Source organism: Schistocerca gregaria, chromosome 2, assembly GCF_023897955.1.
Source record: "Schistocerca gregaria isolate iqSchGreg1 chromosome 2, iqSchGreg1.2, whole genome shotgun sequence".
Taxonomy (NCBI): Eukaryota; Metazoa; Arthropoda; class Insecta; order Orthoptera; family Acrididae; genus Schistocerca; species Schistocerca gregaria.
In genome coordinates this window covers 412,982,814-413,002,830 of record NC_064921.1, presented here as the reverse complement: position 1 = coordinate 413,002,830, position 20,017 = coordinate 412,982,814, and the positions used below count along the sequence as shown (strand labels likewise).

The window sequence follows — 20,017 nt, the reverse complement described above, 5'->3', positions numbered from 1 at the left end:
AACGTCCGCATAGTGCTGTTATCTTCCAACAAGATAATGCAATTAATGGCGTACTTTCTGCCGAGTTTACATTTCGACTGCCGACCCAGTCGTCTTCCTCAGGTGCTGCGAGTTGTGCTGATATGTATAATCGTTTCCAGGACTCCAACCAGACTATGAACTATCTTTATTTATATATAGCATTATTTATAGCAATTGAAAGGTTCAAATGGCTCTAAGCATTATGGGACTTAACTGCTGTGGTCATCAGTCCCCTAGAACTTAGAACTACTTAAACCTAACTAACCTAAGAACATCACACACATCCATGCCCGAGTCAGGATTCGAACCTGCGACCGTAGCGGTCACGCGGTTCCAGACTGTAGCGCCTAGAACCGCACGGCCACTCCGGCCGGCACAATTGAAAGATCTCTGTTGGATTCCTTTCATGTTAATTTCTTAAATCTGTTGTCATTTACAGCATAAATTCCTCTTCTAAATTTACTGTGGTGTTTCTGAGTATCGGGGAGAAGACTGAGCAGTGAAACGTGTTACTTTTACACATAAACAAGAACGATCTGTCACACTACTACACTTTAAAACACAGTTTATATGTAATTAATGTCACACAGTTTCATACGGAACCTACATCCGCTTTCTTTTATATACTGTATATGATAAGATACTGCCATCGCCCTTCCCTTCTGTGTGAGAGGATGAATGAGCAAATGTATTTCTAGTTGCATGCTTGATGGTAGCAGACAAGCCTGTCTGCTAGAGAACATTAGGACCAACGTCGGAACAGGTAGCTACGCTTTCTAAAAGCAGAGAGGTTTCTGTTCTTAGAACGCTCCTGTCCGTCGCTTGTCATGTTGGTATAGGAAGCTGCCTCTCTGGTCACTGCCGTTTGTATCTGTTAAGCACTCTCGGTAGGAGCCCAGGTCAGTCTGTCTGCGGCGAGCGTCTGAAGTGGTAAGATCTCCGTCTAAGCGCATGTCTGCTGAGTCTGTAGGACAATGGATTTCTTAAGATCAGCCTAACTGAAAATTTAATCACCTTTATTTCAGGTTTAGCTCTAAAATATCTAATGTTATCTTAAATTGCAACGCAGTGTAATTCGAGTGTGAAGTTCAGAATATCTTCCGCTAGTTGCTTTGTCACTACTTTGTGAGTAAAGTGGAACCACGTATTGATCAGTAACTCTAACTAAGATCATCAATCTTAAATGCGAATGTGCGCGAGATTATAACGTCTCGTCTTGACAATATTTTTCAATATAGCAACTTTTCTTTATGTTCAACCCACGTGGGCTGTACTCTGTGAGACCAGTACCACGTACTTATACAATTGTTTGACCCATGAGCTTAATAGTAAGACGATAGTAACCAGTTCGAGGTTTTTCTTTCGTAAATTGCTTTTCGATCTAATTTAGTTTAATCATCAAACTTTTTGTGGAGTTACACTCTTTGTGTAAACCAAGCTGACCACGCGAAGCATGTAGTGTAATCATCAAAGTAGCCCTCAGCTTTCTTTTCGGGAAGATTTCACAGGGAGTTAGTATGAATTTAGTATACCGATGTGTGGTAATTTCATGACGGACATGATTGCGCTACGAACCTAACTTCTTTGGGTGAAAATTGAATCCGTTGGTTGTGGTTAATTTCCTCTTGGATATGTTCCAACGTTCTTCGTGTGTTATTTTATGAATGCAGTGTTGTATGTAGCCTCCCAATCTTGGCTCCCTATTTGATGTGTTCAGTAAGATTACAAACTCACATTTTCACAATCCTAAATAAGGCACCAGTTTAGTTATGAATCAAGTTTGATATGCTGAAATTTTAACGGAACAATGATCAATGTTAAAATAAATGTCCAAATATAAACTGATTTATTTCTTTTTATTTAAATTGTCTTATATATATATATATATATATATATATATATATATATATATATATATATATATATATATATCACCGGTTATCGTAAGATGAATATTAAAAGATTATAATTAATGTTAGTCTGGTTGGGAATTTGGTAAGCTAGACTGGATACCTGGTGAAACAGTTGTGCAGTAATGCAAGGTTAACTTCCTCACATAGTTCACAGCTTTTAACCCACTTTTATGGTCTTGAATATCAGCACCGCTTACACCTCAAATTAATGCAACAACATTACACTATCAGATACAAATTGCGGCATGAGACCAACAGTATCTCAGTATGATTGGAGGCTGGGCAGTGATGATACATAACAGCATAAGTCACAGCACCTGAGGAAGCCGAATGGGTCGGTCGTCGAAACATTGTCCAAAAATGAAAATTGAAACTCCGCTGAACACCCGGAAGTACACTAGTAGTTAGTCAAGCCGAGAGATTACAACACAAGGCTGCATGTTACCTCTGCTGCCCTGATCTACTTAAATTCAGAAGTTTTTGCACTGTTGTCCTTGCCGGTGCGTTCTCGAAATCTCTCCCCCATTATAAACATCTGGTCATGGGCTGTCAAGAGATCATCACTCCACCACTCATAGCCACCATGATTGAAGAACTCTGGAGTTGAAGCAGCATGGAATGACCTACTCGTATCTGTCATCCAAGTTAAGTTGGACTTAATGCTGAGCTGGCTTAGAGCCATTCTTGCTGTCGGAGGTGAGAGCTATGTGTGCTACATTTCGGACTCTACGCGCAGATCACCAAAAAATGTAATCGTGCATTGTTAGAACTGTAATGTAGATGCGCAATGAGTAAAATTTCGATATTGTCTATCTTTTAGGTACTTTAGTGCTTAATTGTGTGTAATAAATTTGGCTGGTTATAGTAATATGCAGTTTCAAATGATTATCGCATCTTGCGTGTAAACGAAGCTATAATTCTGTCTAAATCACACGGCATTTCTTTAAAAGTATCCTTCAGCTATAGCTTCAGGAGGTCCTGCCTCATCACCCAGCATTATGCCACTGGCTGTATACAATGAATATATATATATATTAGCTGTCATATTACATTTCTATGTGGCATAACCGATATTACTTTTGATTTTTTGGAGCATTCATCGCCTGGTACGGCTACTGGGTTCTGCCAGATACTTCCATACATCGTTTACCTCGTCATTATTAATCGATACTGCTGCACAGTATCGGGAATATGGCTGTCAGCGTTGACGGTGAGATAGCCGCACTGGACTCCTCGATGGATTTTCGTAGCTCATTTGATGTAGCTGACTTCTGTTGATTTTTACGGAAGCTAGGAAGTCAGGATTCATCTTTTTGCTTATGTCCTCTGTTTTCAATATGCTGAAAAAGTACTACAGTCCGTACGACTGGTGTTTCTTAAACCCAAATTCATTCAGATTAAAAACCAAGCGATGATGATTCGTAATTCTTTGTGTCTGATCACTACCTTTGTTGTAAATGGCAACGACCAGCACTCCTTACCGATGACATGAGACATCGGTTGGTAGAAAATTATCTGTACCGGAAAAATTAGTTATTTCTTCAATATAAAGAAAACTGTTAAAACCAGTTTCTTAATAAACAATCAAAAATAAATGATACGCTTTGTATCTATACAGTGAATGCTTGAGTCGGTAACTCTGGCACAGAGTAGGTTGGAGGGATCATTAACGCGGCCAGTGAACTCTAGAAATAAATCCGTTCCACTCTGAACGCCTTCCGACAGCAGCCCAGATAGCGTTATCGAGAGAACTGGGGCGCTGCGCCAGTAATCGGCGTCCGCTCATTTGACTTGCATGGGGGTCCGTGCTGCATGCTAGGCGAAGCGGGCGCGCCGGAAGTGGCGCCAGCGCGATGCGGGACGATAGGGGCCGCCACTGGCGCCAGGACAATGACCACTGGCGGGCATCGCGTGACGCGCCACCTCGGCCGGCCGCTGACCACCAGCCCCAAGCCCCCACACTCTCCCCCTACACAATGCACCACTTCCGCGTTTTCTTTCCCTCTTATCGCTCGCACGAGAGGCTATTCGTGGCAGGCCTCCTTCATTTATTTCCTTCAGAGGAAAAATTCGTCCCTTCCTACAACCCGTGATTGTGGAGTGTATTGCTAGGATAATTTTTTCAGCCCATATATAAAATCACTTTCAGTGCAGGTACATTCACGTTATTTTTCTATGTACGATGTTATTCTCAAGTACCAGCGGATCGTTAGAAGACGACTGTGCGAAAAGTATGTTATACAAAAAAAGGCCAGGTATCAGTGGATGGAGAATCTTTCCAAGTTTCGATTCGTAATACATGCCGTGGGCTAGTTGTAGAGTGCACCACTAAGGGGAAGGGGTCAATCATTTCAAAACAAGTAGACAAACCTTTCCGCTCTGTACTGGCTCATCGAATTAGTTCGTTTCTGCAAATAGGCAACCTAGTGATCATATTCCCAACGCGGGCCGCTGGCGTTACGCTTTCCTGGGCAGCAGCAGCAGCAACAACAGCGACCAGAGTGAACTGCACGCATGTTTTGACGTTTGCAGAGTTTCAGACAGTGCCCATATAAAGCACCTGTAATGAGAGTTAAAAACTGAGAGAAATGCTCTGTCCACTGATATCTGCCTGTCTTTAGACGTCTTATAGCTTTGGCGCAATTGTCTGCGGAAACAACGCGTGTGTACAGGGTGAGTCAGGAGAAAAGGTATATGCTTTGAGGGGTGGTGGTATTGGTGATTCTGAACAAAAAAGATTCATATCGACGTATGTTCAATTCTGAATGGTTTCCTAGACAGCCGTGACAGAACATCTGTCTTGTCAATTTTGTGCATTTTTCCTGAACAACTCGAAAACCGCAGCCTCTAGCGAAAACGCGTCGCCTTCCAAAATTAAACCACATTAAATTTCAAAATCTTAAACATGGTTGCGAAACAGCAACTGTGTAAATCTGAAGAGGTTGAAAAATCTTCCTCAGGCCCACTACTTCTGAAGGGGATTTTTTACAAATATCGAAACCTAGGTCGAAGGCCTAAAGAACTTTTATTTGCAGCTGGTTACCTGATTTTTCAACCTCTCCACATCAAATTTCCTACAAAAAGAGGTCGTCTTCAATTTTCTCTACTGTTAATGGTTAGGATGAAGTGAGCGAGGAAATATTGAAAATGTCGAACGACGCGCATGCGCTTTAGCTTAGGTAGTTTTTGTAGACAAGTATCCTGTATATTGTCCGTCTTGAATTCCTCTACACTACTGTGATACGTTGGAAACAATGTCAATGTAGTGAATAATACAGAAAATAAATAACAATATACATTAAACGTGTTCTGTCTTGGAAGCCATTCGGAATAGGGTGTATGTCCATATGAAGTTTGTTCTGGCGTAACCAAAAAAGCCGGAACGAAGATGCGGAAGGCAAGTCCAGAGAAGGCAGTGAGCATTCCGAGAACGCTGCATGCAGTAGACACCCTATTAGCGGAGAGTGGGCAAGACCCCACAAAGTTTTCTTGTTCAGGATCGCCTATACTATTACCAAAGCATTTACCTTTCCTCCTGACTAACCCTGTACAGCGTCTAATTTACATCATTATGCCCAACTGAGGACGATGATTAAACTCATTTAGCTGGTGCATTTGCTTTCTTCTTTTCCAAAAGTATCTCCATTTTCTTGCTGAAGTTTCTCTTCGGTTCTTTTGTCCTGGTTCTATTGATTCCAGTTTTCGTCGTGGATTCAAACTGATGATTCTCGACAGCTGTGCTGAACGAAACTCAACCCATATCACGTTACCCATAATGCCCGTTGCCTGAGGTGAGCAACTAATTTTCCTTAACTGTCATTGACATGACAAGATGGAAATTTCTTTTGGTCAGCTTGTCATCATTCATTCTGACGATTTCACTGTAAGATGTTTATGGTCTCCTCCTGTATCAAGTACGCTAACAGGGTTCTTGAGATTTCCTTTTCATCCAAGTTCCACCTAAGCAGACTTGACCAATACTGTTCACAACAAAAAAAGTTATGGCGGGGACTGTTTTCGAATCTATAAGTAAAGATAAACCTTACTCTTCCAGAAAAAATACGCTGAAGATGCCTTAATATAAAAGGCGAAATGCGTGTTAAACGTAAATAAATATTATAATGGATCAAGAGAAAGGGATATTAATATGAAAAACGAATATTTATGTACTTGTTTCGAAAAATGACTACATCACCAAACTTGATATTTGAAGAATTCATTACGAATTTAACTGTGATGGAAAGGTGTGTACGACTGTCACCTACTGGTCCAAATACCTGACAGTAGACGCCTGTGTGACAGAATATGAAAGTTGATCCCACATTATGAAATATGTTTCAGTACTGGCACTGAAGGCTTTGAAAAGTAGCTCAACTTTTTTTAAAAAAATATTTGTTCCAATAAGTTTTTCCAGAGAACTATTTTTTCTTGCTTTTTGTGACACAAGAGAAACTTAATTTGTGGATAATCTTACTAAAGAACTTCTTAGTCGATTGCAGGCCAGATGAATCAGCCTTCATAGCTGAGGTCGCTAAGGTACGCCTATATAATGCCGCTCGACTTTGGGGTAACTGGTTCGAAAAACAAGGAAGATTAGGTTTTAACGTCCCGTCGACATCGAGGTCATTAGAGATGGAGCACGAGATCCGACTGTGTCAAGGATGGCAATGAAATCGGCCCTTCCCTTTCAAACGAACCAACCCCGCATTTGCCTGAGACGATTCTGGGCAATTCCGGAAGACCTAATTCTGGATGGCCTCTCGAATGTGAGTCCAGTATGCTAAACACAGCACCACCTCGCTCTTTAATTAGTTCGAATCATGTTGGCGGAAGACATTTTCACTGTCACTCTTCGGATGGCAAGGGGAGAGGAGGTACTGATCACCAGACGTCGCACTGATGTCGTAGGTGAGATTCCTCCGCAGTGTCACAAGGAGTCTCGGCAGTGACCCGGCTGAAGGCGGGCAATCCCCTTGTTGCTGTTCCAGAGTAGTAGTCTGTGTGCCGCACCTGTTTTACTCCTGCCCTTCTCTCATCATCATACGCTGGCGTCCGTAATCACCAAACTTCCTGCCCCTTTTTGCCATTTGAGATTTAAAATTTTCAGTAGTTGCCTAACATTATTGCTACCGTATATGAATAAAAATAACTTTTAACATATATTTTCTACCTTTATCTCCTAAATTATTGGATACGATGATTTTAGTTGTAGGAAAATGTAATTTTAGATTGTTAAATCAGAGAGGTGGAACTCGTATTAGCAATACTAAAAGTGTGAGCCATGCTCATCTTTCAGCTATCATACTAATCTTCCTTTAAAAACAATTGACTGGATAACAGTCAAACGCTTGAGATACAGTAATTTCGTATACTTCGTGTCAAATCAAGTTCTGACTCGAACGTACTTGCAGGTGTGAATCAAGCAGTCAGTTTGGACTTTTAAGCTAATTATCGGGATGTTTGTAAACAGGCCGGTACCACAATCGCAACAATGGGAAGAGTTCAAAATCGACTCGTTAACTGCCATATGTTCTGCATTCCAGATTTAAAGGCAATGTAAAATGAATATTAAACAATAAAATCTGGAGGAACGAGTGCACTAATGTTTACTCTCAAGTTCATAAATATGCTGTAGCATGCCGCCCTTTTATGCTGACTGTGGCTGGCGGTTGCCCACGAGGTCCTATGTGATGGACACGGACGCTGCGTGTTGACTGTTTTAGGACGCCGACAGAAATCAGGCTGAGTGTTGGCATTAGGTCCTACTTAAAAACTTGGGGCCAACAAGAAGACAGCAGCCTGTCAGGTTTCGGTTGGCACCCCTGAAATTATCTAAATACATAAAAATATAGACTGAAGTTATCTAAATACATAAAAATATACTGAAAGTTATCCAAATAAATAAAAATATGTCTGGAGTACTCTGTTTCTGATTGTAAGCCAGTGCTGTGATAATAAATGAACTGTCGTAATGAAACATTTACTGTCGTAATGGCCGGCCGCGATGGTCTCGCCGTTCTAAGCTCGCAGTCCGGAACCGCGCGACTGCTACGGTCGCAGGTTCGAATCCTGCTTCGGGCATGGATGTGTGTGATGTCCTTAGGTTAGTTAGGTTTAAGTAGTTCTAAGTTCTAGAGGACTGATGACCACAGCAGTTGAGTCCCATAGTGCTCAGAGCCATTTGAACTGTCGTAATGTGAAAGACAAGCTGCATTGTAAAGGTAATTAATTGCCGTAATAAAAAGGAGAGTCTTTCATTCTGTAAAAGTTAACAATCTGACTGGAAAAATTTTGAACAGTATAAACTGCTTGAATTATGAACTTGGACATGAAACCTAGAGTAACAGGCTTTGCAAAATTTCATCACAAAATACCTGGGCCTGATTGAACAAATAAAAAAATCATAATATATTCTCCTTACCTCTATTCTGCCCGCCCAGCTAGCTGCGCGGTCTAACGCGCTGCTTCCCGAGCGGGAAGGCGTGCCGGTCCCTGGCACGAATCCTCCCCGTGGATTAGTGTCCAGGTCCGGTGTGCCGGCCAGTCTGTGGATGGTTTTTAAGGCGGCTTTCCATCTACCTCGGCGAATGCAGGCTGGTTCCCCTACTCAACCTCATTTAAGCTATCTCCATGTATGCGTACACCATAATTACTCTACCATGCAAACATATGAAGTTACACTCGTCTAGTACGAGACGTTGTTGGAGGGGGGGGGGGGGGGGTGTCCACTGGGGGCCGAACCGCACAATAAACATTGGTTCGATGTGGGGGCGGCGGTAGGGTGGGTTGACTGCTATGGGTTTGTGAACCACTGAGGGCTACAAAGAGGTGAAGCCTATCCATCGTTTCTAGGCCCCTGTTTAAAACACAATACCTCTATTCTGCGTAAATCTGGATAACGTATTGCAGTACTGCTCTATCTTGCATGCCGCTATGCTACAGCTGCAAATTACTGTATCTACACAGACACACTTAATGGGTGCAATGAAGTCTCTGTTACTTGCAAATCGAACTGTTTATCGAATATACTTGGTTGCGTGATCCATTAAAAAGAATTCTAAGAGAAAGATTGGTAAGAAAATGAAATATGCGCATAAACGACAGTATGTCTTTTTTATATTGATAAAAAGTGCGCAAGTCAGATTTTAAATTTAATGAGCTTCTCAACATCCAAACAATACAATTTCTTATCTCTCAAATCTAACAACTTTCAGCACAATAACCAAGTTAGTTCGATGGCGCAGCAATAGTGAAAAAAAGTAACATTATCGCGTAATTTTAAATGATAATAAATGATTGATTGAATCATTCATGCAACGATAACCGTGCCGTTATTCTTATTGTATGAAATAGTTTTGAAAATAGAAATAATCTTTTCTCTTTTATATATGTTAAAAGCCACGGCTGATTTTTCTCAGGGTGCTATCACCAAAAATAGCATACATATCCTAACGTGAAGACATCCGTCCTACTCACGATGGATTAAAATCCTTTTTAACTATTACGCGATAATACATTTAAACAATTCTTAATTATTTTTTCTGAGCGGCTGGATCTTCCAGGATAGCTGCCTATGTGCAATGACAGCGTAAGCATTTATTGATATTGTTATTAGTTCAAATGGCTCTGAGCACTATGGGACTTAACTTCTGAGGTCATCAGTCCCCTAGAACTTAGAACTACTTAAACCTAACTAACCTAAGGACATCACATACATCCATGCCCGAGGCAGGATTAAAACCTGCGACCCTAGCGGTCGCGCGGTTCCAGACTGATATTGTTATTAATAAAAACTGTACCTCTGGCCTAAAATGAACTGAAAAATATTACAGGACGCCGTTTTCAGATTATTAAATTTTTTTAAATGCTTTTAGTATTATATGACTGTTGGAAGAACTTATATAATTTTTGTCGGTAATGGCGTCAAACAACAACAATCCTACGTAAGAAATGGCCAGGGCAACATTTAATTATTACGTACTGAATCATATACAGGATAGGTTCTAGCTACTCACAAAAATACGCTCTACAATGATTAATCTCATATGTATTCAAAAAATTATATTCCCACTACAAATACTTGTCAGTTACAGAACGTGAAAATTTAACATCCGTCAGTGAGGACTGCGGAATCGACAAGACAATGAAACAAAAGCCACTCATCCTTCTTTTACAAAAACACAAATAATAATATTTGTAATTCTGATAGCACAGGTAACTCTTCTCTATTGCTAAGTCTCTGCAATTTATTTCTACTATTTTTTACTGGAGGCAATGCTATAACATCATTATTGTATTTACCTGATATTCCATTAGATTTCTTCCTTCACAAATCAGTTTCAAAAATCATATCGATTGAAAAAAAAGATAAATTGAGACATTAAATTTGAATCATAATATTGCCATAGCTTCCTCACTTGCCTAACTCTAACACAGCTGAACTTCGACAGCTCTCTCTCTCTACTCAAGCTAAACACTGTCTGCTCCACTGCACCCTCACGGAGCTCAAAGATACTCACTTAACTTCTGCAACACAGCTTACAACAACGCTGCTCGCTCACAATCGATTCAGATACCAAAAATTCATATACCAAAATTATACATGACATCTGTGACCCTGAACGACAATGTCTCGAAAAGCTATGTCTGTCTTCTCAGCGAAAACTGAGGGGACTTTCCAGATCTGTTAGATTTCCATTATCTGGTTACCTCTAACTACCAGCTACCTCTCAGGAATATACAAAATTGCAGCGCCTGTGTTGTGAAGAGGTACGACGCAATGTTCCTTCAGGCACGCACGCAAGTCCGAAGGGACGTTCCATGGTGCTTCTTCACAACATACTATTTGGTATTTATCGGTCAATACCGGTCTACGACTTACAAATAAAATGTGTCCCCTGTACGGGAACAACATTAATGGGATGTACGAGTACGGGTATGACACATGGACGACGATATATGGAAGTCTGGGTGTGGCCGTGCGTCGTGCTCGGGTAGCCGGCGCAGTTAAGGCGACCGTTCGCGTATTGTGGGGAGTCCATCTGTCCAACAAATTTTCATTGTCGTCATTCCATTATGTGATGTGGTTTATAAACGCAAATGCCTCCCGGGAATATATCGCGATGCTCCCGACAGCTTTATTCATAAAAGGAGCTTGTCTATTGGTCGCCACCATCTTGGTGACCACCAATAATAGTTGAAAGCCGTTACCTTAAAATTAACCTTGGCCAAAATTCCTACACACTACTTAATCTAACTTAAACCAACTTATGCTAAGAACAACACACACACACCCATGCCCGAGGGAGGACCCGAAGCTCCGGCGGGAGGGGCCGCGCAGTCCGCGACATGATACCTCAACCTGCTACGGTCGCAGGTTCGAATCCTGCCTCGGGCATGGATGTGTGTGATGTCCTTCGGTTAGTTAGGTTTAAGTAGTTCTAAGACTAGGGGACTGATGACCTCAGACATTAAGTCCCATAGTGTTCAGAGCCATTTGAACCAAATTTGCTTCTGTTCAGAAGGCATAATGTTCCTTCATTTCCGTCTCACTCTGTCTCGCAAATACAAAGAAAGTCTGGAGGCTGTCTTTCACTTATTTTATTTTGTAGCTTAATTACGTAACAAAATAAATGTATCATACAGTATAAAATTAACGTTGAAATTAAAAATTTAGGAATTATTCTCGAAAAATAAAAATATGTTTGCCAGTATCACGAAAACATCGTTATAGTAGGTAGCCGTGCAGCTGTACAAAAAGTTCGTTATTGTTGTCAAAATGTTCGTTATTGTTTTGGTCATCAGTCCTAAGGTTTGTTTGATGCAGCTCTCCATTCTTGTCGCTGACCAGCTGACTTGTTCGTTTAAGTATAACTGCTACACACCACATTAACAGCAATCCGCTTGCTATACCAGTATCCTGCCCCTCTATGAACACTACGTCCACGTCTACTCTCCGCAATCCTACAGTTGTCAGCAGTGAGTTTTGACATAATAGCTACCCAAACCGGTCTACCTCTTCGATTCATCGCATTCTTTAGCAGGGCATTAATTTTTTCTTGTTGGCAAGTTGCAGAACGTCTTCATTTGTTACTCGATCAGTCCATCTTATTTTCGTCGGGCTTCTAATAGTTCCCTCTCTGTCTGTCCCACTCGACGTTTCGCACACAGAGCTGTTCATGAACATTTTTCAGCTTTCAGCGTCTATATTTTCGTATGTTATCATCTGTTCCTATTTCCTAGAAAGCAAAACTGATTCATCTGGAAAAAAAAAACAATAAATGGAAAAGATCATTGATCTCACAGTGATTGTGATGTAGTAAAATGTACTTGCAAGGAGATAGATAAAGGAAATTTTTTGCTGACTTGGTAGTGATAAAGAACGACACAGACGAGAAGCTAGTGAGATGTGTGTAGACGACATCTTGGGACTAGTGTACCTAGACGCTGAAGATCGTGGAGAACTCTTCTAACGAAGATGAGGAAGATGTTTGAGCATGTTGTTACATACAAACAGTGAAGGGCAGGGTAGCACAGGGCACAAAGCAAGATATTATCAGACAGCCTTTAAGAAACACAATTTTGTACGAAGACTGCATGCAAACGTTGAGGCATTTGTTAGGAGACTGTGTTCCAGAGTTTATATTTGCTATTGACAGACATTTAAACATACATCTGTGTAGCCTCTCCCCTCCCCCTCTTCCCACAGTCATCCTCCACTGAGAGAAGTTTTACGCTGTGGCCACGTAGCGATTGCGTGGGCTGTTATGCAGGCAGCAGGCGGAACTCGTAGCGAGTAGTGGCAGCTAGATAGCGCTTGCGTGCCATCTGCCGCTTCAGGGAAAGCTGCGTCACTCCCGCCTCTCAGTAGCTCAGCTGAGGTTATATGGTGTTGCGTAATGACAAGATATTTTTGTAGTTTTTTTTGGTGCAACTTAAGAACAATATCCAGACCACCTATGGGTAAGTTGACCCGGCTACCTAAAAATGATGCATCGGCCGGGAATCGAACCCGGGCCGCCCGCGTGGCAGGCGAGCATTCTACCACTGAACCACCGATGCCTCCATTTTCGCATTGATTATGATGTTGTACTAGACAAAATATGCATTCATTCTTGAAGTATTTTTTGTTTTGTTTTTGTAGATTGATATTCAGTGTATTTGTGGGGACTTCCCGTACCGGTCCTTACGATGTGCGATCGTCAGAAACCTCCTTACCACACAAAAAGGACTGCAGGCACGTGCTGTATTGCTGCCCATCCCCTAGTCATCCAATCTTGCTCCTCTCTCCTTAAAAAATATTATTATTATGTTATTTAAATATACAAAAGAAGCAAACTTGAACAATTACAAATTATTATGTTATTTAATTATATGAAAGAAGAAAACTTGAACAATTACAAATTAACTAAATGTAAGAATTAATAAAAGCCCACACACTTCTACACAGTTCTGACTCGATAGAACGTTTAACTCATCAACTATTCCGGCTTTGAAACTTCCTATAAGATTAAAACTGTGTGCCGGACCGAGACTCTACCTCGGGACCTTTGCCTTTCGCGGGCAACAGGAGAGCTTCTGTGAAGTTTGGAAAGTAGGAGACGAGGTACTGGCGGAAGTAAATCTGTGAGCACGGGGTGTGAATCGTGCTTGGGAAGCTCAGATGGTAGAGCACTTGCCCGCGAAAGGCAAAGATCCCGATTCTCGGTCAGGCACAAAGTTTTAATCTACCAGGAAGTTTCATATCAGCGCACACTCCGCTGCAGAATGAAAATCTCATTCTATTCCAGCTTTGTTTGTAAAGCCAGAAGTACCAAAATAAATTATGTGAATCCAGATCTGCTAAAATGCTTGATGATGACTCGTGATTTACGACATTGCTGGTAAATTTTAATTCAGTTTTAAATGCCTAAAAAAGTTTAAGCCTCACTTATTTTCAACCATAATTAATTTGGTTTTTAAGATATGACAACCTCAATATCAAAGGTACATTTCAAACCTCACAAACGCTGTTTTGAATTTTCATGTTGAAATATCTGGCGCCCCATTAAACATGAGTTTTCCTGCTGTATGAGAAAAAAGAAAAGAAAGAAACGAGAACTTCAGAGTTGACCCTCTTTCTGTATAACTCTCCGTATATGTTTCGCAAAGAAGTCATGGAATGTAATTTACTACTGCACCTTAACAGACTGCTGAAAACTGCCGTTACTCAGTTACGAGATTTATAAAGAACTAAATGAAATAAAATTATTACAACAGCATTCACCAAAAAACTGTATCAATTCCAAATTGCAGAAGATGTGTTTGTACCTCTGTACGTATAAACATGAGTTGAACAAAACCATTCGCAAGACAGCACACGTTTCATATTTGTCACCAGAAGGCCGCTAGATATTGTGGCCTGAGGGAAAAGAGAAAATGTCAGAATTCTCTCATTTCACATGTAGGCTATAATATTGTTTTCTTTTAAGCGCTGTGTTCTCATTGGTGCGCAGTGGAACGCAAGGAATGTAGGGAGGGGATAAAGGAGGTCAAGTGGTGGTTTGAGAAACGAAAAGTGAAGGAAATATAAATGGGAAAAGATGGAAGCATTTGCTTTACTGTTTGACAGAGGAGGAATTGTTCATATCTGCTAATTATTCGAAGAAAAGTCATGTGGTCGATAAAAGAAAGTGTTCAAGCATTTTTCTTAAATGCACTGGGGCGTAGAGTTGTGCACATCTCCTTTTTTGCGTCCTCGGTCTTCTGGCTGGCTTGATGCGGTCCGCGACGAATTCCTCTTCTGTGCCAATCTCTTTGTTTCAGAGTTCATTTGAAACCTACGTCCTCAATTAACTGCTCGAGGTATTCCATTCTCTGCCTTCCTCTACAGTTTTTACCCTCTACAGCTCCCTAGAGTACCATTCCATGAAGTCTTAACAGATATCCTGTCATCCTATCCCCTCCTATTGTCAGTGTCTTCCATATATTTCTTTCCTCTCCGATTCTACGAGAACCTCCTCATTTCTTATCTTATCAATCTACCGAATTTTCAACATTCGTCTGTAGCACGACATCTCAAATGCTTCGATCCTCTTCTGTTCCGGTTTTCCTACAGCCACGTTTCACTACCATACAATGCTGTGCACCAAAAGTATTTGTACATTCTCAGAAATTTCTTCCTAAAACTAAGGCCTATGTTTGATGCTAGTAGACTTCTCTTGACCAAGAAAGCCCTTCTTGCCAGTGCTATTCTGCTTCTGATGTCCTCCTTGCTCTGTCTGTCGTAGGTTATTTTACTGCCTAGGTAGCAGGCTTCCTGAACTTCACCTACTTCGTGACCATAACCCCTGATGCTAAGTTTCTCGCCGTCCTCATTTCTGCTATTTCTCATTACTTTGGTCTTTCTTCGACTTATGCTCAATCCATATTCTGTACTCCTGAGGCTGTTCATTCCATTCAGCAGATTCTGTAATTCTTCTTAGCAGTGTCAACAATGAATCTTAACATTGATATCTTTTCACTTGAATTTTAATTCCACCCTTGAACTATTATTTTATTTTCGTCATTGATTCTTCAATATACAAATTGAACAATAGGGGTGAAAGGCATCCCTGTCTTCCACCCTTTTTAATCCGAGCACCACGTTCTTGGTCTTCCACTCTTAATATTCCCTCTTACTTCTTGTACATGTTGTATATTACCCGTCTCTCCCTTTAGCTTACCCCTATTTTGCTCAGAATTTCGAACATCTTGCACTATTTGATGCTGTCGAGGGCTTTTTCCAGGTCGACAAATCCTATGAAAGTGTCTTGATTTTTGTTTAATCGTGCTGCCGTTATCAACTGCACACCAGAAATGCAACTCTGGTTCCTTTACTTTGCCTAAAACCAAACCGATCCTCGTCTACTGCATAGTGCAGATAATTTGTTTTAGAGACGAGATCGCGAATGTTTTTGTGTTATGGATGGTAAAGGCGATGGTAATAGATAAGTGAGAATTTGGATTCCAGTTAAATGATATGATAGGTACTTGAATCCTCGTACAAGGGACAGTCGGCAGCTCATAAGAATACCTGCGAGAGGTACGGCGGACAGGGACAAAACAGACCAACTACCCATTCCCTTCTGCCCTGCGATTGCCCGTGGATTACAGCGATCAGCAAGCACTTTATGACCACCGACCTCCCGCCGATATAAACACGTCCAGGTGACACCAAGAGATTTACAGTCGAATGACCTCGATGGGTGGCGGACATAGGTGTCCGCAAGGGGGGGGGGGGGGGGGGGTCAAGAGGAGGCAGTTAACCCTCTCCCCAATCCTGGTGTCTAGAGTACAGAGTTTTACCCATCTACTGGGTGGATAACATCAATTCTCTGGAACATAATAAGTTTTTAGCGTCACCTGAAAAATTAGTTCTTATGGCATGACATGTCTCGGAACTCAACAACTCATTTACATCGAAAACGGCACGGCAATTTTAGAGTCTATACCCCACCTTCCCCTGGAAAAAATGTCTGCGAACGCTCATGGTGACAGAACACTCATATTTGAATTTCAAGCTAATTTATATTCGGTTTAAGCCGTCGGAGCAGCAATGGTTGCCTTATTATCGTCCTTGGCGACTGGCATCGGCAAGAAGTATCACAGTATCACATGTAGCCCCAACTCTCTCAAGAGGTTATCATTGCAACTTTTCGTTGACCCATTTGCAGGAACATATGTAGAGGTATCTCACCCAAACTAACTTTTTGTCCAGAAGTAAAAAAAAAAGAAGTACTGCCCAAATGTTGTGTAACTACCAGTGGGACATAAACTATCGTGATTACCTTACCTGTATTTTTGTTCGTTACGAAGATATGAACGACGTTACGTCCTGTTAAAATAGCAAGAAACGTAATTTTTTTTATTCGGTAGTCCATTTCCTATCCTCAAGATCTGTTCAAAAACGTTTCCCAGTGTACCATTCACGTAAATATGACATAGTTAGAAACGTAGTTGACTCGTACTGTCATGTACGGCCACAAGGTGCAGAAGCCTGGAGAAACCTAGCTCGTCCAATTGCAGGAGCTGGCAGTAAACAAATGGAAACACAAGGAAAATGCACACCCGTTATTCAGTTAACCGTTCTCTCAGTTAAAGACTTTTGCGAGTACAATGTAAAACAACTAAGAGGAGGTAGAAATGCAGCTCACCTATGTAGGAAGTAAATTAGCATGACAATAATTGCAATAAAGTTTTCTTACACCGAAGAGCCAAAGAAACTGGTACTCCTGCCTTACATCGTGTAGGGCCCCCGCGAGCACGCAGAAGTGCCGCAACACGATGTGGAATAGACCTGACTAATGGCTGAAGTAGTGCTGTAGGAAACTGACACCATGGATCCTGCAGGGCTTTCCATAAAACCGTTAGAGTACGAGGGGTTGCAGATCTCTTCTGAACAGTGCGTTGCAAGGAATCCCAGATACGCTCAATAATGTTGATGTCTGGGGAGTTTGGTGGTCAGCGGAAATATTTAAACTCGGAAGAGTGTTCCTGGGGCCACCCTGTAGCAATTCTGGACGTGTGAGGTGTCGCATTGTCCTGATGAAATTGCCCAAGTCTGTCGGAATGCACAATGGAAATGAATGGATGAAGGTGACACCTGTCAGAGTCGTAACTAGAGGTATCAGGGTCCTAAGCCACTCCAACTGCACACGCCCTACACCATTACAGAGCCTCCACCAGCTTGAACAGTGCCCTGCTGACATGCAGGATCCGTGGATTTATGAGGTTGTCTGCATACCCGTACAAGTCCATCCGCTCGATACAATTTTAAACGAGACTCATCCTACCAGGCAACATGTTTCCAGTCATCAGCAATCCAATGCCGTTATGGCGGGCCCAGGCGAGGCGTAAAGCCTTCTATCGTGCAGTCATCAAGGGCACACGAGTGGGCCTTCGGCTACGAAATCCCATATCGGTGATGTTTCGTTGAATGGTTCGCACGGTGACACTTGATGATGGCCCAGCATTGAAATCTGCAGCAATTTGCGTTAGGGGTGCACTTCTGTCACGTTGAACGATTCTCTTCAGTCGTCGTTGGTCCCGTTCTTGCAGGATCTTTTCCCAGCCGCAATGATGTCGGAGATTTGATGTTTTACCGGATTCTTCATATTCACGGTGCACTCATGAAATGGTCGCACGGGAAAATCCCCATTTCGTCGCTGCCTCGGAGAGGTTGTGTCCCATCACGCGTGCGCCGACTGTAACACCACGTTGAAATTCGTTTACATCTTGATAACCTGCAATTGTAGGAGCAGTAACCGATCTAACAACTGCGCCAGACACTTGTTGTGTAATGTTGGCGTTGTCGACCGCAGCGCCATATTCTGCCTGTTTACGTGTTTCTGTATTGGAATACGCATGCCTATACGTTTCTTTGGCGCTTCAATATATTTATAACGTGGGCACATGTAATACAGTACTGTAGCACTTTCAAATGATGTGTTGAGTACAGTAAAGGCAGACCTTGATTAATAACGGCATCATCATTAATTTTCTTTTATTGTGGTGCTACTCAGGAAGGCGAACTTCTCAGACAGTGAAAACAACTACCCGATAGATATTTCCTCGTCTTGTTGTGACGCTTCAGAAAAAGAAATTTCAAGACAAGGAAACACAGCAATCTCAGAGCTCGCACAGACAAGGCCGCCTGAGTTAATGTTCTCGCTTCTGTTTCATTGAAACCACACATGAGCACACGGCATCTTGGACAGGAGATTTGCGTTCCTGAAAGCAGTGTACATCGTTTTCTAACACGTCACCAGTTTCATCCATGTCATATACATCTACATCTACACGGCTACTCTGCAATTCGCGCTTAGGTGCCTGGTACAAGGTTCTTCGAACCACCTCCAGACTATTTCCCACCGTTCCACATTCGAACAGCGCGTGCGAAAAACGAACATTTAAACATTTCTGTACTAGCCCTGATTGCTCTTATTTTATCATGATGATCATTTCTCTCTGTGTAGGCTGGCGACAATAAAATATTTTCACATTCAGAGGAGAAAGTTGGTCATTGAAATTTCGTGTACACATAGACATTTTATTCACACACACTTTCGACTGAAGACTATTCACTAAATGAGCGGTACATTTTCCTTGTGTTTCTATTTCGTTACTGTCAACTCCAGCAAGTGGACGAGAGACGTTAACCCGAGTAGCTACATTTGCGTTCTGGTACAGTACAGTTAAAGTCAATTTTGAGTTACGATTTTATAACGTCTCGTTTACGTGGATGACACACTGTGACAAGTTTGCGAACCGCTCTTGAGGAGAGGACATGGATTACTGAATAAAAAATATAAGGTGTTTTTTTAAAATATATACTATTGTTCATATCTTCGTAACGAACAAAGATACAAAAAAGGCAATCGTGCTCGTTAGTGTCCCACTGGTAGCTGAAGAACATTCGCTTGATACATTTTTTAATTTAAAAATAAAACAGTTTCTACGTCAATCACTTTTTTGTTTTGCCACTATGCGCTTCTATGTTTTGCACCATTATCTTCAGGTGGAGAACTGTATATTTACATCGTTGGTGTTGGTGAGGAATGCAAGCATCTTTTCACAGCAGCGGACCAAGGGCAGTGTAGGTTATGTTGCTTTTTTGCTAATGATAAAAATTGTTTATTTAGAAAAGGCACTTCTGAGGTTAAAAACAAGAACTTCTGACAGTGAAATGTGCTTACAGGACGGTAGAGTCGTAAAAAGTATGCCTACTGTTGCCTGATGTATGTCCTTTCCTCTGTACATTACGTTTACACAGTCACTTCAGACATGTTGTACATGTTACAGATATGATTGTTTATATTCGGTACAAATACGAAAGATTAATGATTTCTACATAATTATGTTTTTCCTTTATAAAAATGTGAACTGTCTGCACCAGAATATGGACTTTTGCACAATTGAGTCTATAAACAGGTGCAGCCCATTCATATTTTAAAAAAAGTAAAAACGTATTTGTGTAGAAACCATTTAATCTTTTATGTTTGTGTTCAATATAAACAAGCATATCTGTAACATGTACAACATGTCTGAAGTGACAGTGTAAACGT

At 41.4% G+C, this 20,017-nt stretch overlaps 1 protein-coding gene and 1 non-coding gene across 8 annotated transcripts in view; one reads left to right on the top strand and one right to left on the bottom strand.

The window, feature by feature from the left end:
• The window catches only part of LOC126323281 (uncharacterized), a 398,774-nt gene that overhangs the window by 205,005 nt on the left and 173,752 nt on the right, over nt 1-20,017 (top strand). The window lies entirely within an intron of this gene.
• Nucleotides 12,925-12,995, bottom strand: Trnag-gcc (transfer RNA glycine (anticodon GCC)). Its single transcript has one exon. It is a non-coding gene; the product is annotated as a tRNA-Gly (tRNA).